Here is a 25,287-nt window from a genome sequence, read left to right on the forward strand (position 1 = left end):
AACATGCTGTGTAGTGAGAGGTCTCTTCACTGTCAATCCCATCAGGCTGTGTAGTGAGAGGTATATTCAGTATCAATCCCAACATGCTGTGTAGTGAGAGGTCTCTTCACTGTCAATCCCATCAGGCTGTGTAGTGAGAGGTCTCTTCACTATAAATCCCAACATGCTGTGTAGTGAGAGGTCTCTTCACTGTCAATCCCATCAGGCTGTGTAGTGAGAGGTCTCTTCACTATCAATCCCATCATGCTGTGTAGTGAGAGGTCTCTTCACTGTCAATCCCTTCATGCTGTGTAGTGAGAGGTCTCTTTACTGTCAATCCCAACATGCTGTGTAGTGAGAGGTCTCTTCACTATCAATCCCAACATGCTGTGTAGTGAGAGGTCTCTTCACTGTCAATCCCAACATGCTGTGTAGTGAGAGGTCTCTTCACTGTCAATCCCAACATGCTGTGTAGTGAGAGGTCTCTTCACTGTCAATCCCAACATGCTGTGTAGTGAGAGGTATATTCAGTATCAATCCCAACATGCTGTGTAGTGAGAGGTCTCTTCACTGTCAATCCCATCAGGCTGTGTAGTGAGAGGTATCTTCAGTATCAATTCCAACATGCTGTGTAGTGAGAGGTCTCTTCACTGTCAATCCCATCAGGCTGTGTAGTGAGAGGTCTCTTTACTATAAATCCCAACATGCTGTGTAGTGAGAGGTCTCTTCACTGTCAATCCCATCAGGCTGTGTAGTGAGAGGTCTCTTCACTATCAATCCCATCATGCTGTGTAGTGAGAGGTCTCTTCACTATCAATCCCATCAGGCTGTGTAGTGAGAGGTCTCTTCACTATCAATCCCAACATGCTGTGTAGTGAGAGGTCTCTTCACTGTCAATCCCAACATGCTGTGTAGTGAGAGGTCTCTTCACTGTCAATCCCTTCATGCTGTGTAGTGAGAGGTCTCTTTACTGTCAATCCCAACATGCTGTGTAGTGAGAGGTCTCTTCACTATCAATCCCAACATGCTGTGTAGTGAGAGGTCTCTTCACTGTCAATCCCAACATGCTGTGTAGTGAGAGGTCTCTTCACTGTCAATCCCAACATGCTGTGTAGTGAGCGGTCTCTTCACTGTCAATCCCAACATGCTGTGTAGTGAGAGGCTTAACCATTATGCCTGGATGACATCTTCTCAAGCATGGGGCTGATATAGTTATTATATGATGTGCTGCTTCTCTCTGTCTCTCTGTCTCTCTCTCTCTCTCTCTCTCTCTCTCTCTCTCTCTCTCTGTGTGTCTCTCTCCTCTCTCTATCTCAATAGCTCCCGCTCGCTTTCTCTCTGTCTCTCACTCTCTCTCTCTTTCTCTCTCTCTCACCTCTCTTTCTCTCACTCTTTCTCTATCTCTCTCTCACCTCTCTTTCTCTCACTCTCTCTCTCTTTCTCTCTCTCACCTCTCTCTTCCCTCTCTCTCTTCCCTCTCTCTTCCCTATCTCCCCCCTCTCTCCCCTCTCTTTCTCTCTCCTCCCCTTTCTCTCTCTCTCTCCCTCTCAATCTTTCTTTCTCTCTACTTCCCCCTCTCTTTTCTCAAAGAGGACCCCCCCTCTCTCTCTATCTCTCTCTCTTTCTCTCTCTTCCCTCCCGCTCTCTCTCTTGTTCTCTCTCTCTCTCTCTCTCTCTCTCTTTCTCTCTCTCTCTCTCTCTCTCTCTCCCCTCTCTCTCTCCCCCTCTACTTCCCTTCCTCTCTCTTTCTCTCTCTTGCTTTCTCTCTCTCCCTCTCCCACTCTCTCTCTCTCTCTTCCTCTCTCTCTCCCCCCTCTCTCTCTCCCCCTCTCTCTCTCTGCTTCAACTCTTCTCACTGTATCAGCTGACAGAGAGGAGAGAGGAGGGGGAGGTATTTATCCCCCTTGTCATTGCTCTGACATTTTCTTCTGTCCCTTTCTCTTCCGGGAAGTCGAAGTAGTAGGAGAGGAGAGAGGTACTGTTGAAGAGGAGAGGAGGAGGAGAGGAGAGAGGTACTGTTGAAGAGGAGAGGAGGAGGAGAGGAGAGAGGTACTGTTGAAGAGGAGAGGAGGAGGAGAGGAGAGAGGTACTGTTGAAGCGGAGAGGAGGAGGAGAGCAGAGAGGTACTGTTGAAGAGGAGAGGAGGAGGAGAGGAGAGAGGTACTGTTGAAGTGGAGAGGAGGAGGAGGAGAGATGTACTGTTGAAGAGGAGAGGAGGAGGAGAGGAGAGAGGTACTGTTGAAGAGGAGAGGAGAGAGGTACTGTTGAAGAGGAGAGGAGAGAGGTACTGTTGAAGAGGAGAGGAGAGGGGTACTGTTGAAAGCAGGAAGTAAGGAGGAGGAGAGGAGAAGGCTCTGAACGAGCCCTGGAGCACTAGCCTGTCAAGGTCACACAGAGGAGAGAAGGCCCTGAATGAGCCCTGCACTAGCCTGTCAAGGTCACACAGAGGAACGCAGGCCGGGCATGTGTTTTTTATCAAGTGAGGACAAATGCTCGCCTGCTTCCTTTGCCTTCAATGCTATGGGCGGCAACAATGTCATACAGGGCCTTGCAAAAGTATTCATCCTCCTTGGTGTTGTTCCTATTTTGTTGCGTTACAACCTGTAATTTAAATTTATTTTTTATTTGGATTTAATGTAATGGACATACACAAAATAGTCCAAATTGGTGAAGTGAAATGAAAAAAATATCTTCTTTCAACATTTTTTTACAATATTTAAAACGGAAAAGTGGTGTGCATATGTATTCACACCCTTTGCTTTGAAGCCCCTAAATAAGATCTGGTGCAACCAATTACCTTCAGAAGTCACATAATTAGTTACATAAAGTCCACCTGTGTGCAATCTAAGTGTCACATGATCTCAGTATATATACACCTGTTCTGAAGGCCCCAGAGTCTGCAACACCACCAAGCAAGCAGCACCATGAAGACCAAGGAGCTCTCCAAACAGGTCAGGGACAAAGTAGTGGAGAAGTACAGATCAAGGTTGGGTTATAAAAAAAATATCAGAAACTTTTTTATCAGCACCATTAAATACATTATTCAAAAATTAAAAAAAAACATGTGACAAAGAGACCAACGATAACCCTGAACACAGCGGAGATTGTAGTATCTGTCCATAGGACCAGATTAAGCCGTACACTCCACAGAGCTGGGCTTTACGGAAGAGTTTCCAGTAAAAAGCCATAAGCAAACATGTTTGGTGTTCGCCAAAAGGCATGTGGGAGACTCCCCAAACATATGGAAGAAGGTACTCTGGTCAGATGAAACAAAAGTTTTGCTTTTTGGCCATCAAGGAAAATGCTATGTCTGGCGCAAACCCAACACCTCTCATCACCCCGAGAACATCATCCCCACAGTGAAGCATGGTGGTGGAAACATCATGCGGTGGGGATGTTTTTCAACGGCAGGGACTTTGAAACTAGTCAGAATTGAAGGAATGATAGATGGCGCTTGTTTCAGTCTTCCAGAGATTTGAGACTGGGACAGAGGTTCACCTTCCAGCAGGACAATGACACTAAGCATACTGCTAAAGCAATACTCAAGTGGTTTTATGGGAATCATTTACATGTCTTGGAATGGCCCAGTCAAAGCCCAGACCTCAATCCAATTGAGAATCTGTGGTATTACTTATAGATTGCTGTACACCAGCGGAACCCATCCAACTTGAAGGAGCTGGAGCAGTTTTGCTTCGAAGAATGTCAAACATCCCAGTGGCTAGATGTGCCAAGCTTATAGAGACATACCCCAAGGGACTTGCAGCTGTAATTGCAGCAAAAGGTGGATATAAGTATTGGCTTTGGGGGGGTGAATAGTTATGGACGCTGAAGTTCTGTTTTTTTTGTCTTATTTCTTGTTTGTTTCACAATAAAAAAATATTTTTCATTTTCAGAGTGGTAAGCATGTTGTGTAAATCAAATGATTACAACCCCCCCCCCCCAAAAAATACAAAAAAATGGGGTGAATACTTTCCAAGGCATGTAGTATGTATATATGTATGCATGTATGTACGTATGTATGTACAGTATGTATGTATGTATGTATGTATGTAGCTGCTGACAATTTTGATTAGGCAGCGTTGAGGTAGAGTGTTGTTGATTTATACTGCTGTCAGGTTACTGAGACCAAGTGTTGAGGTAGAGTGTTGTTGATTTATACTGCTGTCAGGTTACTGATAAGTGTTGAGGCAGAGTGTTGTTGATTTATACTGCTGTCAGGTTACTGATAAGTGTTGAGGTAGAGTGTTGTTGATTTATACTGCTGTCAGGTTACTGATAAGTGTTGAGGCAGAGTGTTGTTGATTTATACTGCTGTCAGGTTACTGATAAGTGTTGAGGTAGAGTGTTGTTGATTTATACTGCTGTCAGGTTACTGATAAGTGTTGAGGCAGAGTGTTGTTGATTTATACTGCTGTCAGGTTACTGATAAGTGTTGAGGCAGAGTGTTGTTGATTTATACTGCTGTCAGGTTACTGAGACCAAGTGTTGAGGTAGAGTGTTGTTGATTTATACTGCTGTCAGGTTACTGATAAGTGTTGAGGCAGAGTGTTGTTGATTTATACTGCTGTCAGGTTACTGATAAGTGTTGAGGTAGAGTGTTGTTGATTTATACTGCTGTCAGGTTACTGATAAGTGTTGAGGCAGAGTGTTGTTGATTTATACTGCTGTCAGGTTACTGATAAGTGTTGAGGTAGAGTGTTGTTGATTTATACTGCTGTCAGGTTACTGATAAGTGTTGAGGCAGAGTGTTGTTGATTTATACTGCTGTCAGGTTACTGATAAGTGTTGAGGCAGAGTGTTGTTGATTTATACTGCTGTCAGGTTACTGATAAGTGTTGAGGCAGAGTGTTGTTGATTTATACTGCTGTCAGGTTATTGATAAGTGTTGAGGTAGAGTGTTGTTGATTTATACTGCTGTCAGGTTACTGATAAGTGTTGAGGTAGAGTGTTGTTGATTTATACTGCTGTCAGGTTATTGATAAGTGTTGAGGTAGAGTGTTGTTGATTTATACTGCTGTCAGGTTACTGATAAGTGTTGAGGTGGTTTTGAACAGTCGATGGAGTTTTTTTCACCTGTTATCTTACTGTTGAGGAAGATAATTGTATACCACTCTGTGTAGAAAAACATGTAGTATTTGGAATTCCATGACAATTTTTTAAATTTTATTTTTACATTTACTGCCAAACATAGTTTTACCGTATTTTGTTGATAGTCACACGCAAGGATCGAACCTGGGAGCTTTAGAGTTGTATCCCTGGAATGAATCCACAGTGTCTCTGGGATGGGACGAACAGAAATATAAAGCTGTTCACACCTGTACTCTGGCTTCCAGATTGGGGTCTTTGTCTTTGTACAGAGAGGATAAATACAGCTGTTCACACCTGTACTCTGGCTTCCAGGTTGGGGTCTTTGTCTTTGTACAGAGAGGATAAATACAGCTGTTCACACCTGTACTCTGGCTTCCAGGTTGGGGTCTTTGTCTTTGTACAGAGAGGATAAATACAGCTGTTCACACCTGTACTCTGGCTTCCAGGTTGGGGTCTTTGTCTTTGTACAGAGAGGATAAATACATCTAGAAAAACAACTATTCTCTATGATTTATTACTCTACCAGTCTTCTACTGGGAAGTTGACCTGTTTTGACTTTTATTAAACTTGATTTCCCGAAATCATGTTAAATTATTGCCTGGCAGATTGTGGTGAGGTGTACATAGATGTGAATATGTACTAAGACAGTATAGTCCTAGTTTGGATCATAAAGGATTTCAGTACAATGTGAAATCCACTATAAATATTAGGATCCTGGTTGTGCAGCAGACTAAGTAGCCTTAATGGCTTGAAGATGGCAGATCTCAGGTTCAAATATACTGTACCTGATCACCATTCTTTAAAAACGCTATAGCTATATTTTGGACTATACTAATATAAATAATAATAAAATAAAATATAATTATGTAAGCCGATTGAACTGCCGTGAGAGAGAGAGAGACGGAGACAGAGAGAGACAGAGAGAGAGAGACAGAGGGAGAGTGACAGAGAGAGAGACACAGAGAGAGTGAGAGAAACAGAGAGGAGAGACAGAGAGAGAGAGACAGAGAGAGAGACAGAGAGAGAGTAAGAGAGAGAGACAGAGGGACAGAGAGAGAGAGAGAGAGAGAGAGAGAGACAGAGGGAGACAGAGAGACTATCCAAAATGGAGATGTATGGGTAAACCACTTCTCCAATCTTTTTGGCTCTATAACAAAGAATAAAGAGCAAAAACATATACATGATCAAATACAGATCTTAGAATCAACTATTAAAGACTACCAGAACCCACTGGATTCTCCAATTACATTGAATGAGTTACAGGACAAAATAAAAACCCTCCAACCCAAAAAGGCCTGTGGTGTTGATGGTATCCTCAATGAAATGATCAAATATACAGACAACAAATTCTAATTGGCTATACTAAAACTCTTTAACATCATCCTTAGCTCCCCAATATTTGGAACCAAGGACTGATCACCCCAATCCACAAAAATGGAGACAAATTTGACCCCAATAACTACCGTGGAATATGCGTCAACAGTAAATTTGGGAAAATCCTCTGCATTATTATTAACAGCAGACTCGTACACTTCCTCAATGAAAACAATGTACTGAGCAAATGTCAAATTGGCTTTTTACCAAATTACCGTACAACAGACCATGTATTCACCCTGCACACCCTAATTGACAACCAAACATACCAAAACAAAGGCGAAGTCTTCTCATGCTTTGTTGATTTCAAAAAAGCCTTCGACTCAATTTGGCATGAGGGTCTGCTATACAAACTGATGGAAAGTGGTGTTGGGGGTAAAACATACGACATCATAAAATCCATGTACACAAACAACAAGTGTGTGGTTAAAATTGGCAAAAAATACACAAATTTCTTCACACAGGGTCGTGGGGTTAGACAGGGATGCAGCTTAAGCCCCACCCTCTTCAACATATATATCAACGAACTGGCGCGGGCACTAGAAAAGTCTGCAGCACCCGGCCTCACCCTACTAGAATCCGAAGTCAAATGTCTGCTGTTTGCTGATGATCTGGTACTTCTGTCACCAACCAAGGAGGGCCTACAGCAGCACCTAGATCTTATGCACAGATTCTGTCAGACCTGGGCCCTGACAGTAAATCTCAGTAAGACCAAAATAATGGTGTTCCAAAAAAGGTCCAGTCACCAGGACCACAAATACAAATTCCATCTAGACACTGTTGCCCTAGAGCACACAAAAACTATACATACCTTGGCCTAAACATCAGCGCCACAGGTAACTTCCACAAAGCTGTGAACGATCTGAGAGACAAGGCAAGAAGGGCATTCTATGCCATCAAAAGGAACATACATTTCAACATACCAATTAGGATCTGGCTAAAAATACTTGAATCAGTCATAGAGCCCATTGCCCTTTATGGTTGTGAGGTCTGGGGTCCGCTCACCAACCAAGACTTCACAAAATGGGACAAACACCAAATTGAGACTGCAATTCTGCAAAAATATCCTCCGTGTACAACGTAGAACACCAAATAATGCATGCAGAGCAGAATTAGGCCGATACCCACTAATTATCAAAATCCAGAAAAGAGCTGTTAAATTCTAGAACCACCTAAAAGGAAGCGATTCCCAAACCTTCCACAACAAAGCCATCACCTACAGAGAGATGAACCTGGAGAAGAGTCCCCTAAGCAAGCTGGTCCTGGGGCTCTGTTCACAAACACAAACACACACTACAGAGCCCCAGGACAGCAGCACAATTAGACCCAACCAAATCATGAGAAAACAAAAAGATAATTACTTGACACATTGGAAAGAATTAACAAAAAAACAGAGCAAACTAGAATGCTATTTGGCCCTACACAGAGAGTACACAGCGGCAGAATACCTGACCACTGTGACTGACCCAAAATTAAGGAAAGCTTTGACTATGTACAGACTCAGCGAGCATAGCCTTGCTATTGAGAAAGGCCGCCGTAGGCAGACATGACTCTCAAGAGAAGACAGGCTATGTGCTCACTGCCCACACAATGAGGTGGAAACTGAGCTGCACTTCCTAACCTCCTGCCCAATGTATGACCATATTAGAGAGACATATTTCCCTCAGATTACAGAGATCCACAAAGAATTTGAAAACAAATCCAATTTTGAAAAACTCCCATATCTACTGGGTGAAATTCCACAGTGTGCCATCACAGCAGCAAGATTTGTGACCTGTTGCCACGAGAAAAGGGCAACCAGTGAAGAACTAACACCATTGTAAATACAACCCATATCTATGCTTATTTATTTTATCTTGTGTCCTTTACCATTTGTACATTGTTAAAACATTGTATATATATAATATATGACATTTGTAATGTCTTTATTGTTTTGAAACTTCTGTATGTGTAATGTTTACTGTTAATTTTTATTGTTTATTTCACTTTATATATTATCTACCTCACTTGCTTTGGCAATGTTAACACATGTTTCCCATGCCAATAAAGCCCTTGAATTGAATTGAATTGAATTGACAGAGAGACAGACAGAGAGACAGAGAGAGAGAGAGAGAGAGAGAGAGAGAGAGAGAGAGAGAAAAGACACAGAGTGAGACAGAGAGAGAGACAGAGAGAGACAGAGAGAGAGACAGTCAGAGAGAGAGAGAGAGACAGAGAGAGAGAGAGAGAGACAGAGAGACAGAGAGACAGAGAGACAGACAGAGAGAGAGACAGAGACAGAGAGAGAGACAGACAGACAGAGACAGAGAGAGACAGAGACAGAGAGAGAGACAGACAGACAGAGACAGAGAGAGAGAAAAGAGACAGAGAGAGAGACAGAACATCCAGATACAGTGTTGATTTGATGAGATGAGAACAGTTATGAGCTGAACGTAACATCTACTACTCTATCTAACACCATGCTACTGACCCGTCTACTACTCTATCTAACATCATGCTACCGACCCGTCTACTACTCTATCTAACACCATGCTACTGACCCGTCTACTACTCTATCTAACACCATGCTACTGACCCGTCTACTACTCTATCTAATACCATGCTACTGACCCGTCTACTACTCTATCTAACACCATGCTACTGACCCGTCTACTACTCTATCTAACACCATGCTACTGACCCGTCTACTACTCTATCTAACACCATGCTACTGACCCGTCTATTACTCTATCTAATACCATGCTACTGACCCGTCTACTACTCTATCTAACATCATGCTACTGACCCGTCTACTACTCTATCTAACATCATGCTACTGACCCGTCTACTACTCTATCTAACATCATTCTACTGACCCGTCTACTACTCTATCTAACATCTACTACTCTATCTAACATCATGCTACTGACCCGTCTACTACTCTATCTAACATCTACTACTCTATCTAACATCATGCTACTGACCCAACCATCTACTACTCTATAAAACATCTACTACTCTATCTAACATCATGCTACTGACCCGTCTACTACTCTATCTAACACCATGCTACTGACCCGTCTACTACTCTATCTAACACCATGCTACTGACCCGTCTACTACTCTATCTAACACCATGCTACTGACCCGTCTACTACTCTATCTAACACCATGCTACTGACCCGTCTACTACTCTATCTAACACCATGCTACTGACCCGTCTACTACTCTATCTAACACCATGCTACTGACCCGTCTACTACTCTATCTAACACCATGCTACTGACCCGTCTACTACTCTATCTAATACCATGCTACTGACCCGTCTACTACTCTATCTAACACCATGCTACTGACCCGTCTACTACTCTATCTAACACCATGCTACTGACCCGTCTACTACTCTATCTAACACCATGCTACTGACCCGTCTACTACTCTATCTAACATCATTCTACTGACCCGTCTACTACTCTATCTAACATCTACTACTCTATCTAACATCATGCTACTGACCCGTCTACTACTCTATCTAACATCTACTACTCTATCTAACATCATGCTACTGACCCAACCATCTACTACTCTATCTAACATCTACTACTCTATCTAACATCATTCTACTGACCCGTCTACTACTCTATCTAACACCATGCTACTGACCCGTCTACTACTCTATCTAACACCATGCTACTGACCCGTCTACTACTCTATCTAACACCATGCTACTGACCCGTCTACTACTCTATCTAACACCATGCTACTGACCCGTCTACTACTCTATCTAACACCATGCTACTGACCCGTCTACTACTCTATCTAACACCATGCTACTGACCCGTCTACTACTCTATCTAACACCATGCTACTGACCCGTCTACTACTCTATCTAATACCATGCTACTGACCCGTCTACTACTCTATCTAACACCATGCTACTGACCCGTCTACTACTCTATCTAACATCATGCTACTGACCCGTCTACTACTCTATCTAACACCATGCTACTGACCCGTCTACTACTCTATCTAACACCATGCTACTGACCCGTCTACTACTCTATCTAACATCATGCTACTGACCCGTCTACTACTCTATCTAACACCATGCTACTGACCCGTCTACTACTCTATCTAACATCATGCTACTGACCCTCTACTACTCGATCTAACACCATGCTACTGACCCGTCTACTACTCTATCTAACATCTACTACTCTATCTAACATCATGCTACTGACCCAACCATCTACTACTCTATCTAACATCTACTACTCTATCTAACATCTACTACTCTATCTAACATCATGCTACTGACCCGTCTACTACTCTATCTAACACCATGCTACTGACCCGTCTACTACTCTATTTAACACCATGCTACTGACCCGTCTACTACTCTATCTAACACCATGCTACTGACCCGTCTACTATTCTATCTAATACCATGCTACTGACCCGTCTACTACTCTATCTAACACCATGCTACTGACCCGTCTACTACTCTATCTAACACCATACTACTGACCCGTCTACTACTATATCTAACACCATTCTACTGACCCGTCTACTACTCTATCTAACACCATGCTACTGACCCGTCTACTACTCTATCTAACATCATGCTACTGACCCGTCTACTACTCTATCTAACATCTACTACTCTATCTAACATCATGCTACTGACCCGTCTACTACTCTATCTAACATCTACTACTCTATCTAACATCATGCTACTGACCCAACCATCTACTACTCTATCTAACATCTACTACTCTATCTAACATCTACTACTCTATCTAACATCATGCTACTGACCCGTCTACTACTCTATCTAACACCATGCTACTGACCCGTCTACTACTCTATCTAACACCATGCTACTGACCCGTCTACTACTCTATCTAACACCATGCTACTGACCCGTCTACTACTCTATCTAACACCATGCTACTGACCCGTCTACTACTCTATCTAACACCATGCTACTGACCCGTCTACTACTCTATCTAACACCATGCTACTGACCCGTCTACTACTCTATCTAACACCATGCTACTGACCCGTCTACTACTCTATCTAACACCATGCTACTGACCCGTCTACTACTCTATCTAACACCATGCTACTGACCCGTCTACTACTCTATCTAACATCATGCTACTGACCCGTCTACTACTCTATCTAACACCATGCTACTGACCCGTCTACTACTCTATCTAACACCATGCTACTGACCCGTCTACTACTTTATCTAACACCATGCTACTGACCCGTGTATCATAAAGAATATAATCTCCAAGCAAGATGTTTCATATTGACAATGTATCACATACGGCAACAATCCTGTCAGATAATTTTTACCCATAGACCGGTTCCATAACCACTATAATCTGGTGTAGATAAGTAGATCTGGGAATTTAGGCACATTTATGTTGTCTTCCTGCTGGCAGTTTTGGGAGGGAGGGGAGGGAGGGAGGGAATGAGGGAGGGAGGGAAGCATCTGGGAGGGAGGGAGGGAAGCATCTAGGGAGGGAGGGAAGCATCTAGGGAGGGAGGGAGGGAAGCATCTAGGGAGGGAGGGAGGAAAGCATCTAGGGAGGGAGGGAGGAAAGCATCTAGGGAGGGAAGGAGGAGGAGGGCAGCGAGGGACTGAGGGAGGAAGAAGAAGGAGGAGGAGGGCAGCGAGGGACTGAGGGAGGAAGAAGAAGGAGGAGGAGGGCAGCGAGGGACTGAGGGAGGAAGAAGAAGGAGGAGGAGGGCAGCGAGGCACTGAGGGAGGAAGAAGAAGGAGGAGGAGGGCAGCGAGGGACTGAGGGAGGAAGAAGAGTAACGGACAGTAATTGGCTGCAGCGACAGATGATGTGTGAAAAGCTGAGACAGAGACGCACAGTAACACACACACACACACACACACACACTCACACACACGCACACAGGGCACGCACACACGCACACACACACACACACACACACACACACACACACACACACACACACACACACACACACACACACACACACCTCACACCACACGCACGCACACACACCTCACTCACACACACATGCAGAAACACCCCAGATGTAGTAATATCAGGACTGAGGGTATAGATGTAGGAATAACAGGACTGAGGGTATAGATGTAGTAATAACATGTAACAGGACTGAGGGTATAGATGTAGTAATAACAGGACTGAGGGTATAGATGTAGTAATATCAGGACTGAGGGTATAGATGTAGTAATAACAGGACTGAGGGTATAGATGTAGTAATAACAGGACTGGGGGTATAGATGTAGTAATAACAGGACTGAGGGTATAGATGTAGTAATAACAGGACTGAGGGTATAGATGTAGTAATAACAGGACTGAGGGTATAGATGTAGTAATAACAGGACTGAGGGTATAGATGTAGTAATAACAGGACTGAGGGTATAGATGTAGTAATAACAGGACTGAGGGTATAGATGTAGTAATAACAGGACTGAGGGTATAGATGTAGGAATAACAGGACTGAGGGTATAGATGTAGTAATAACAGGACTGAGGGATGTATAGGATGAGGGTATAGATTGTAATAACATGTAACAGGACTGAGGGTATAGATGTAGTAATAACAGGACTGAGGGTATAGGACTGAGGGTATAGATAATAATAACAGGACTGAGGGATGTAGGACAGGACTGAGGGTATAGATGTAGTAATAACAGGACTGAGGGTATAGATGTAGTAATAACAGGACTGGGGGTATAGATGTAGTAATAACAGGACTGAGGGTATAGATGTAGTAATAACAGGACTGAGGGTATAGATGTAGTAATAACAGGACTGAGGGTATAGATGTAGTAATAACAGGACTGGGGGTATAGATGTAGTAATAACAGGACTGGGGGTATAGATGTAGTAATAACAGGACTGAGGGTATAACAGGACTGGACTGGGGTATAGATGTAGGGGTAACAGGACTGAGGGTATAGATGTAGTAATAACAGGACTGAGGTATAGGATGTAGATAATAACAGGACTGGGGGTAGATAGGGTAGTGAGATGAGGACTGAGGGTATAGATGTAGTAATAACAGGACTGAGGGTATAGATGTAGTAATAACAGGACTGAGGGTATAGATGTAGTAATAACAGGACTGAGGGTATAGATGTAGTAATAACAGGACTGATAGATGTAGTAATAACAGGACTGAGGGTATAGATGTAGTAATAACAGGACTGGGGGTATAGATGTAGTAATAACAGGACTGAGGGTATAGATGTAGTAATAACAGGACTGAGGGTATAGATGTAGTAATAACAGGACTGGGGGTATAGATGTAGTAATAACAGGACTGAGGGTATAGATGTAGTAATAACAGGACTGAGGGTATAGATGTAGTAATAACAGGACTGAGGGTATAGATGTAGTAATAACAGGACTGAGGGTATAGATGTAGTAATAACAGGACTGAGGGTATAGATGTAGTAATAACAGGACTGAGGGTATAGATGTAGTAATAACAGGTACAGGACTGAAGGTAATAACAGGACTGAGGGTATAGATAATAACAACAGGACTGAGGGTATAGATGTAGTAATAACATGTAACAGGACTGAGGGTATAGATGTAGTAATAACAGGACTGAGGGTATAGATGTAGTAATAACAGGACTGAGGGTATAGATGTAGGAATAACAGGACTGAGGGTATAGATGTAGGAATAACAGGACTGAGGGTATAGATGTAGTAATAACAGGACTGAGGGTATAGATGTAGTAATAACTGGACTGGGGGTATAGATGTAGGAATAACAGGACTGAGGGTATAGATGTAGTAATAATAGGACTGAGGGTATAGCTGTAGTAATAACAGGACTGGGGGTATAGATGTAGTAATAACATGACTAAAGGTATAGATGTAGGAATAACAGGACTGAGGTTATAGATGTAGTAATAACAGGACTGAGGGTATAGATGTAGTAATAACTGGACTGGGGGTATAGATGTAGGAATAACAGGACTGAGGGTATAGATGTAGTAATAACAGGACTGAGGGTATAGATGTAGTAATAACAGGACTGAGGGTATAGATGTAGGAATAACAGGACTGGGGGGGGGTATAGATGTAATAACAACTAATAGGACTGGACTGGGGTATAGATGTAGTAATAACAGGAATAACAGGACTGGGGTATAGATGTAGTGTAACAGGACTAACAGATGAATAACAGGACTGAGGGTATAGATGTAGTAATAACAGGACTGGGGGGTATAGATGTAGTAATAACAGGACTGAGGGTATAGATGTAGTAATAACAGGACTGAGGGTAGATGTAGTAATAACAGGACTGGGGGTATAGATGTAGGAATAACAGGACTGAGGGTATAGATGTAGTAATAACAGGACTGGGGGTATAGATGTAGTATAACAGGACTGGGGGTATAATGTAGTAATAACAGGACTGGGGGGTATAGGTAGATAATAACAGGACTGGGGGTATAGATGTAGTAATAACAGGACTGAGGGTATAGATGTAGTAATAACAGGACTGAGGGTATAGATGTAGTAATAACAGGACTGAGGGTATAGATGTAGTAATAACAGGACTGAGGGTATAGATGTAGTAACAGGACTGAGGGTATAGATGTAGTAATAACAGGACTGAGGGTATAGATGTAGTAATAACAGGACTGAGGACTGAGGGTATAGATGTAGTAATAACAGGACTGAGGGTATAGATGTAGTAATAACAGGACTGGGGGTATAGATGTAGTAATAACAGGAGGACTGAGGGTATAGATGTAGTAATAACAGGACTGAGGGTATAGATGTAGTAATAACAGGACTGAGGGTATAGATGTAGTAATAACTGAGGACTGATGGGACTGAGGGTATAGATGTAGTAATAACAGGACTGAGGGTATAGATGTAGGAATAACAGGACTGAGGGTATAGATGTAGTAATAACAGGACTGAGGGTATAGATGTAGTAATAACAGGACTGGGGGTATAGATGTAGGAATAACAGGACTGAGGGTATAGATGTAGTAATAACAGGACTGAGGGTATAGATGTAGTAATAACAGGACTGAGGGTATAGATGTAGTAATAACAGGACTGAGGGTATAGATGTAGGAATAACAGGACTGGGGTATAGATGTAGTAATAACAGGACTGAGGGTATAGATGTAGTAATAACAGGACTGAGGGTATAGATGTAGGAATAACAGGACTGATGTAGGGTAAATAACAGGACTGAGGGTATAGATGTAGTAATAACAGGACTGAGGGTATAGATGTAGTAATAACAGGACTGAGGGTATAGATGTAGGAATAACAGGACTGAGGGTATAGATGTAGTAATAACAGGACTGAGGGTATAGATGTAGTAATAACTGGACTGGGGGTATAGATGTAGGAATAACAGGACTGAGGGTATAGATGTAGTAATAATAGGACTGAGGGTATAGCTGTAGTAATAACAGGACTGGGGGTATAGATGTAGTAATAACATGTAACAGGACTGAGGGTATAGATGTAGTAATATCAGGACTGAGGGTATAGATGTAGGAATAACAGGACTGGGGGTATAGATGTAGTAATAACAGGACTGAGGGTATAGATGTAGTAGTAACAGGACTGGGGTATAGATGTAGTAATAACAGGACTGGGGGTATAGATGTAGTAATAACAGGACTGGGGGTATAGATGTAGTAATAACAGGACTGGGTATAGATAGTAATAACAGTATAGGACTGAGGGTATAGATGTAGTAATAACAGGACTGAGGGTATAGATGTAGTAATAACAGGACTGAGGGTATAGATGTAGTAATAACAGGACTGAGGGTATAGATGTAGTAATAACAGGACTGGGGGTATAGATGTAGTAATAACAGGACTGGGGGTATAGATGTAGTAATAACAGGACTGAGGGTATAGATGTAGTAATAACAGGACTGAGGGTATAGATGTAGTAATAACAGGACTGGGGATATAGATGACTGGGGTAAGATGTAGTAATAACAGGACTGGGGTATAGATGTAGAATAACAGGACTGAGGGTATAGTAACAGGAACAGGACTGGGGTATAGATGTAGGAATAACAGGACTGAGGGTATAGATGTAGTAATAACAGGACTGAGGGTATAGGACTGGACTGGTATAGATGTAGTAATATCAGGACTGAGGGTATAGATGGGTATAGATGTAATATAGGACTGGACTGGGGTATAGATGTAGTAATAACATGACTAACAGGACTGAGGGTATAGATGTAGGAATAACAGGACTGAGGGTATAGATGTAGTAATAACAGGACTGGGGGTATAGATGTAGTAGTAACAGGACTGAGGGTATAGATGTAGTAATAACAGGACTGAGGGTATAGATGTAGTAGGAACTGAGGGTATAGAGGACTGGACTGGGGTATAGATGTAGTAATAACAGGACTGAGGGTATAGATGTAGTAATAACATGTAACAGGACTGAGGGTATAGATGTAGTAATATAGATGTAGGGACTGATAGATGTAGTAATAACAGGACTGAGGGTATAGATGTAGTAATGAACAGGGACTGGGGGTATAGATGTAGTAATAACAGGACTGAGGGTATAGATGTAGTAATAACAGGACTGAGGGTATAGATGTAGTAATAACAGGACTGAGGGTATAGATGTAGTAATAACAGGACTGAGGGTATAGATGTAGTAATAACAGGACTGAGGGTATAGATGTAGTAATAACAGGACTGAGGGTATAGATGTAGTAATAACAGGACTGAGGGTATAGATGTAGTAATAACAGGACTGAGGGTATAGATGTAGTAATAACATGTAACAGGACTGAGGGTATAGATGTAGGAATAACAGGACTGAGGGTATAGATGTAGTAATAACAGGACTGAGGGTATAGATGTAGTAATAACAGGACTGAGGGTATAGATGTAGTAATAACAGGACTGAGGGTATAGATGTAGTAATAACAGGACTGAGGGTATAGATGTAGTAATAACAGGACTGAGGGTATAGATGTAGTAATAACAGGACTGGGGGTATAGATGTATAGGACTGTAGATGTAGTAATAACAGGACTGAGGGTATAGATGTAGTAGTAACTGAACAGGACTGAGGGATATAGACTGTAGTAAGATGTAATAATAACAGGACTGGGGTATAGATGTAGTAATAACAGGACTGAGGGTATAGATGTATAATAACAGGACTGAGGGTATAGATGTAGTAATAACAGGACTGAGGGTATAGATGTAGTAATAACAGGACTGGGGTATAGATGTAGGAATAACAGGACTAGGAATAACAGGACTGATGGGGATGTAGTAATAACAGGACTGAGGGTATAGATGTAGTAATAAGATGTAACAGGACTGAGGGTATAGATGTAGTAATAACAGGACTGAGGGTATAGATGTAGGAATAACAGGACTAGGACTGGGGGTATAGATGTAGTGAGGGTAATAATAACAGGACTGAGGGTATAGATGTAGTAAACAGGACTGAATAGATGTAGTAATAACAGGACTGGGGTATAGATGTAGGAATAACAGGACTGGGGGTATAGATGTAGGAATAACAGGACTGAGGGTATAGATGTAGGACTGAGGTAATAAAAATCAGGACTGAGGGTATAGATGTAGTAATAACAGGACTGGGGGTATAGATGTAGGAATAACAGGACTGAGGGTATAGATATAGATGTAGTAATAACAGGACTGACTGGGGAGGGTATAGATGTAGGAATGTAGGACTGGGGGTAATAACAGGACTGAGGGTATAGATGTAGTAATAACAGGACTGAGGACTGTATAGATGTAGTAATAACAGGACTGCCAATCAGCAGATGCTTCCATCCAGAGCAACCCCCAGCTAGTGTATTTATCTTATTAAGATAGGCGATACAACCACATATCACAGTCACATCCATGACCACGTGTCACATGCTTTATACTCTACATAATACAATGCTAAATAAAATAGAAGATGCATAATAATGTCTGTGTTGTCTCTTTCACAGTCCCCGTCGTTCTGTATGATGTTCTTTTATCTGATTTGTGGAATCTGGTTTTAATGCTAGTTTGAGTTACCTGGGGTGGCAGAGAGTGCCATGTAGTCGTGGCTCTATTTAATACTGTGTGTTTCCCAGCCTTTCTTCTGTACCTGGGGACTGTGAGGAGACCTTTGGTCTTGTTTTATACCCGATTGATTGTCCGGACTGTGTGCCAACTGCTTGAACAGACAATTCGGTACCGTCAAACAATCAATACCTCGCACAAAGACCAATATTGATGCTGTCGATCTAATCTCCATTTTAAGCCAGGAGGGATTGACCTGCATGTCATTGACATTGTCCCTTCGTGTAGATCTAAGTGCAGTACATGTTGCTCTGTTCTCGACCAACTGCGATATGCCTTAGTCCTTCTTTGACGCACCTGACCACGCAACTAGACAGTAGCGTAGCCTAGCGGTTAGAGTGTAGAGGTGGCAGGTAGCCTAGCGGTTAGAGTGCAGAGGTGGCAGGTAGCCTAGCGGTTAGGATGTAGAGGCGGCAGGTAGACTAGCGGTTAGAGTGTAGAGGCGGCAGGTAGCCTAGCGGTTAGGGTGTAGAGGCGGAAGGTAGCCTAACGGTTAGAGTGTAGAGGCAGGAGGGAATCTAGTTGTTAAGAGCGTTGGGACAGTAAAGGAAATGTTGCTGGATCAAATCCCTGAGCTGACAAGGTAAAACATCTGTCGATCTGCCCCCTGAACACGGCAGTTAACCCACTGTTCCGTGGATGTTGATTGTGGCAGCCCCCCCTCCCCACACACCTCTCTGATTCAGAGGGGTTGGGTTAAATGCGGAAGACACATTTCAGTTGAAGGCATTCAGTTGTACAACTGACTAGGTATCCCTCTTTCCCTAGTCTAGGTCCTGTCTGGTTGACTGAGATATCAAGACAGCGGAGCAATGCCTTATCATGGAATGACCTCTTCCCGTTTCAGAACGACCTCTTCCCGTTTCAGAACTACCTCTTCCCGTTTCAGAACGACCTCTTCCCGTTTCAGAACGACCTCTTCCCGTTTCAGAACGACCTCTTCCCGTTTCAGAACGACCTCTTCCCGTTTCAGAACGACCTCTTCCCGTTTCAGTAACCATTGAGTCTATATGTTTTGACCATAAAATCCAAATCAAATGTTATTTGTCACATACACATGGTTAGCAGATGTTAATGCGAGTGTAGGAAAATACTTGATAGCTTGAGAGAGGGAGAACATAAAGATTTTACTATCTCATCCTGGAATATACAAGGTCTATCTATATCCAAGGTCTGAGGTCATCTGCCTTTGGACGAAAGAGCAGGAACCTGGACTTCACCAAATATATCAGAAATAAAAACATTGTCATCCTACAAGAAACATGGTTTAGAGGAGATGGAACCACTGGTTGCCCTTTAGGTTACAGCGAGCTGGTAGTCCCATCCACCAAACTACCAGGTATGAAACAGGGAAGAGTCTCAGAGGGTATGCTAATCTGTTATAGAGCAGACCTAACCCACTCTATTAAATTGATCAAAACAGGAACATTTTACATCTGGCTAAAAATGAAAAAATAACTAATCTCAACAGAGAAAAATGTCCTCCTGTGTGCTACCTATACCCCCCCACTAGAATCCCCATACTTTAATGAAGACAGCGTCTCCATCCTAGAAGGAGAGGTCAATAATTTCCCGACCCATGTACTAGTCTGTGGTGACCTAAATTCCAGAACTGGACAAGAACCTGACACTCTCAGCACACAGGGCGGACAAACACCTACCTGGAGGTGACAGCATTCCCTCACGAATATGTCCCCCTAGACACAACTACTACAAAACAACCAACAAAAAAACGTGTCAAAACTCCGGCAGCTCTGTCACACGCTGGGTCTGTACATAGTCAATGGTAGGTTTCGAGGGGACTCTTGCGGCAGGCACACCTACCGCTCATCTCCTGGCAGTAGTACTGTAGACTACTTTATCACCGACCTCAACCAAGAGTCTCTCAGAGCGTTCACAGTCAGCCCACTGACATTCTTATCAGACTACATCAAAACCACAGTCTAATAGAAAGAAAGGAAGAATCATGTGGCATCAAAGCCAAACATACTGCATACTGTTCAGAAACAGAAACCTACCAGAAAACAATCAACCAAGAACGAATTGAATCCCTTTTAGAAAACGTCCTGGACAAAAGGTTTCAGTGACTCTCAGCTTCGCTATTTGTTGATGTTATCCTACGTGAAATGATCAAATATACAGACCACAAATTCCAACTGGCTACACTTAAACTCTTTAACATCATCCTCAGCTCTGGCATCTTCCCCAATATTTGGAACCAAGGACTGATCACCCCAATCCACAAAAGTGGAGACAAATTTGACCCCAATAACTACCGTGGGATATGCGTCAACAGTAACCTTGGGAAAATCCTCTGCATTATCATTAACAGCAGACGTGTACAATTCCTCAGTGAAAACAATGTACTGAGCAAATGTCAAATTAGCTTTTTACCAAATTACCATAGGAGAGACCACATATTCTCCCTGCACACCCTAATTGACAAACAAACAAACCAAAACAAAGGCAAAAGCTTCTCATGCTTTGTTAATTTCAAGAAAGCCTTCGACTCAATTTGGCACGAGGGTCTGCTATTCAACGTGATAGAAAGTGGTGTTGGGGGAAAAACATACGACATTATAAAATCTATGTACACAAAAAAAAATTGGCAAAAAAACACACACACATTTCTTTCCACAGGGCCGTGGGGTGAGACAGGGATGCAGCTTAAGCACCAGTCTCTTCAACATATATATCAACAAATTGGCGAGGGCACTAGAACAGTCTGCAGCACCCGGCCTCACCCTACTAGAATCAGAAGTCAAAAGTCTACTGTTTGCTGATGATCTGTTGCTTCTGTCCACAACCAAGGAAGGCCTACAGCAGCACCTAGATCTTCTGCACAGATTCTGTCAGACCTGGGCCCTGACAGTAAATCTCAGTAAGGCAAAAATAATGATGTTCCAAAACAGGTCCAGCCACCAGGACCACAAATACAAATTTCATCTAGACACCGTTTCCTAGAGCACACAAAAAACGATACATACCTCGGCCTAAACAACAGCACCACATGTAACTTCCACAAAGCTGTGAACGATCTGAGAAAAAAGCAAGAAGTGCCTTCTGTGCCATTAAAAGGAACATAAAATTCAACATACCAATTAGGATCTGGCTAAAAATACTTGAATCAGTTATTGAACCCAGTGCCCTTTATGGTTGTGAGGTCTGGGGTCCACTCACCAACAAAGAATTCACAAAATGGGACCAAATTGAGACTCTGCATGCAGAATTCTGCAAAATGTCCTCTGTGTACAACATAAAACACCAAATAATGGATGCAGAACCGCATTAGGTAGATTCCCGCTTAATTATCTAAATCCAGAAAAGAGACGTTAAATTCTACAACCACCTAAAAGGAAGCGATTCCCAAACCTTCCATAACAAAGCCATCACCTACAGAGATGTTAACCTGGAGAAGAGTCCCCTAAGCAAGCTGGTCCTGGGGCTCTGTTCACAAACACAAACAAACCCCACAGAGCCCCAAGACAGCAGCACAATTAGACCCAACCAAATCATAAGAAAACAAAAAGATAATCACTTGACACATTGGAAAGAATTAACAAAAGAACAGAGCAAACTAGAATGCTATTTGGCCCTACACAGAGAGTACACAGCGGCAGAATACCTGACCACTGTGACTGACCCAAAATTAAGGAAAGCCTTGACTATGTACAGACTCAGTGAGCATAGCCTTGCTATTGAGAAAAGTCGCCGTAGGCAGACCTGGCTCTCAAGAGAAGACAGGCTATGTGCACACTGCACACTGCCCACAAAATGAGGTGGAAACTGAGCTACACTTCTGTTAGAGGAATTCTAAATTCCTATATGTTTTGTAGCCAAAACCAAATTCGCACTCTCTCTATTTCATAATAAGTTGTAAATTGATCATTTATGCATGAAATAGATCGAGACCAGTCTTAAAAGTCAGGTAACAGCGTTTAATTCAAGAGAGTACTGACTCAAAATACAAAGAACATTACATTTTAAGGAGAGAACATAAAATGACGTCATCAGTTTCTCACACTCTCTCCGATCCACACAATAGCGCAGTGTCTTCAGGTCTGGAGATTGTCTTCTACTCCCCTCATAAAACAAACATTCCAATCTGTCTAAAAGATATACTCTTCTCCACTAATGGAACATCAAACAAACATTCTTATCTGTCTGAAAAGATATATGCCCTCCTTTCTCCCTTAAACCCGCAAGGTACAGCCAATTAATTTGTTTTACCTACATTTTCGGTCCTAGTTTAACCAAGAACCCATACATTTCATACCATAATAGTATTAAAATAAATGGTTCTGAAATAAATGTATACATAATTAATCATTTCAACTATAATTTCCTCCAACAACTTCCTAACCTCCTGCCCAATGTGTGACCATATTAGAGACACATATTTCCCTCAGCATTCAAATAAAAGAAACCCAATTTTGATAAACTCCCATATCTATTGGGTGAAATACCACAGTGTGACATCACAGCAGAAACATGTGTGACTTGTTGCCACAAGAAAAGGGCAACCAGTGAAGAACAAACACCATTGTAAATACAACCCATATTTATGCTTATTTATTTAAATAAATAAATAAATAAATACAATACAATGTTTTTGTTTATTTATTTTCCCTTTTGTACTTGAACTATTTGCACATAATATGATATTTGAAATGTCTTTATTCTTTGGGAACTTTTGTGAGTGTAATATTTACTCTTCACTTTTGATTGTTTATTTCACTTTTGTTTATTATCAATTTCACTTGCTTTGGCAATATTAACATAAGTATCCCCATGCCAACAAAGCCCTTACATTGAATTGAATTGAGAGTAGAGAGAGAATGAGAGGGAGAGAGAGTGTCAGGGAGTGGGAGGAGAGAGAGAAAGAGAGAGCATTGGGTGTGAGAGGAGAGAGTGAGAAAGCGACAAAGAGTGTTGGGTGTGAAAGAGAGAGGGAGAGAGAGAGAGAGAGAGAGAGTGTGTCAGGGTGTGAGAGAGAGATAAAGAGAGAGTGTCAGGGTTTGAGAGAGAGAGAAAGGGAGAGAGTGTCAGGGAGTGAGAGAAGAGAAGAGAGAGAAAGAAAAAGAGAGAGTGTCGGGTGTGAGAGAGAGAGGGAAAGAGAGAGAGCACATCTGGGTGTGAAAGAGAGAGAGCGCGTCGGGGTGTGAGAGGAGAGAGCGCGTCGGGGGGGTAAGAGAGAGAGCGCGTCGGGGTGTGAGAGAGAGAGAGCGCATCCGGTGTGTGAGAGAGAGAGAGTGCATCGGGGTGTGAGAGAGAGACCTGTGTGTGAATGAGGAGCATGAGAGGGAGAGAAAGGATGGAGCTCAGCACTGGTCGACAGTAGAGATGAGACACAACAGATTGGCTTGTTGTGTGTGTGTGTGTGTGTGTGTGTGTGTGTGTGTGTGTGTGTGTGTGTGTGTGTGTGTGTGTGTTTGTGTGTGAGTGAGTGTTGTCAGGATGTTTGGGGACTCGTGGATCCTGCTTGAGCACAGAAAGACAAACACAGAGAGACTACCCAGCATGCTCTTGTACACACACACACACACACACACAGCGTTATGTAACCATCAACGAACAGTCTGCACAACATTCCACATCGGAAAACGGATCATTGTCATGCTAATATTATCTGTGCTGCATAGTGCCAGTGCCTCCACATTGTATTGTGCCTGTTGTGCCGTGTGTGTGTGTGTGTGTGTGTGTGTGTGTGTGTGTGTGTGTGTGTGTGTGTGTGTGTGTGTGTGTGTGTGTGTGTGTGTGTGTGTGTGTGTGTGTGTGTGTGTGCGTGCGTCTGTGTTGTGTGTGGGGGTTTAATTTGTGTGTAGCTTCAGTGTTAGAGTGGGTGGACTGTTTAATTGTGGAATTACATATAGAATTCCTATGAATGTTTTAATCTCTACGGGTTTTAATGTTGCTGTGTTGGTGTTGTTGTCATCCTCTGAGAATGGCCTTCACCTTTGTCTACTAGCTACATAACACATGTGTTCCAACTGGCACCCTATTGCCTACGTAGTGTACTACTCGCACGCTATTCCCTATATAGTGCACTACTGGCACCCTATTCCCTATATAGTAGACAACTGGCACCCTATTCCATATATAGGGCATTACTGGCACCCTATTCTCTATATAGTAGACAACTATATAGTAGACAACTGGCACCCTATTCCATATATAGGGCATTACTGGCACCCTATTCTCTATATAGTGCACTACTGGCACCCTATTCCCTATATAGTAGACAACTGGCACCCTATTCCATATATAGGGCATTACTGGCACCCTATTCTCTATATAGTATACTACTGGCACCCTATTCCATATATAGTAGACAACTGGCACCCTATTCCATATATAGTTGACAACTGGCACCCTATTCCATATATAGGGCATTACTGGCACCCTATTCTCTATATAGTACACTACTGGCACCCTATTCCCTACACAGTATACTACTTTAGAACGAAGCCCTATGGGTCCTGGTCTAAAAGTAGTGCACTATATAGGGAATATGGTGCCATTTGGAACCAAGTAGTCTGAATAAGAATGGTTTTTGATGTTTATTACACAATCATATACTCCTATAATCCATTCACATGAACGGGAGGGAGGAGAGGAGGGGGACGGGGAGGAGGGGGACGGGGAGGAGGAGGGGGACGGGGAGGAGGGGGACGGGGAGGAGGAGGAGGACGGGGAGGAGGAGGGGGACGGGGAGGAGGGGGACGGGGAG

At 42.6% G+C, this 25,287-nt stretch overlaps 1 protein-coding gene across 1 annotated transcript in view; it reads left to right on the forward strand.

Annotated features, from left to right (window-relative positions):
* The window catches only part of LOC121846368 (synaptotagmin-7-like), a 181,013-nt gene that overhangs the window by 20,291 nt on the left and 135,435 nt on the right, over window positions 1-25,287 (forward strand). The gene's annotated exons all lie outside the window — the stretch shown is intronic.

The sequence above is a fragment of the Oncorhynchus tshawytscha genome, linkage group LG01 (assembly GCF_018296145.1).
Source record: "Oncorhynchus tshawytscha isolate Ot180627B linkage group LG01, Otsh_v2.0, whole genome shotgun sequence".
Lineage (NCBI taxonomy): Eukaryota > Metazoa > Chordata > Actinopteri > Salmoniformes > Salmonidae > Oncorhynchus > Oncorhynchus tshawytscha.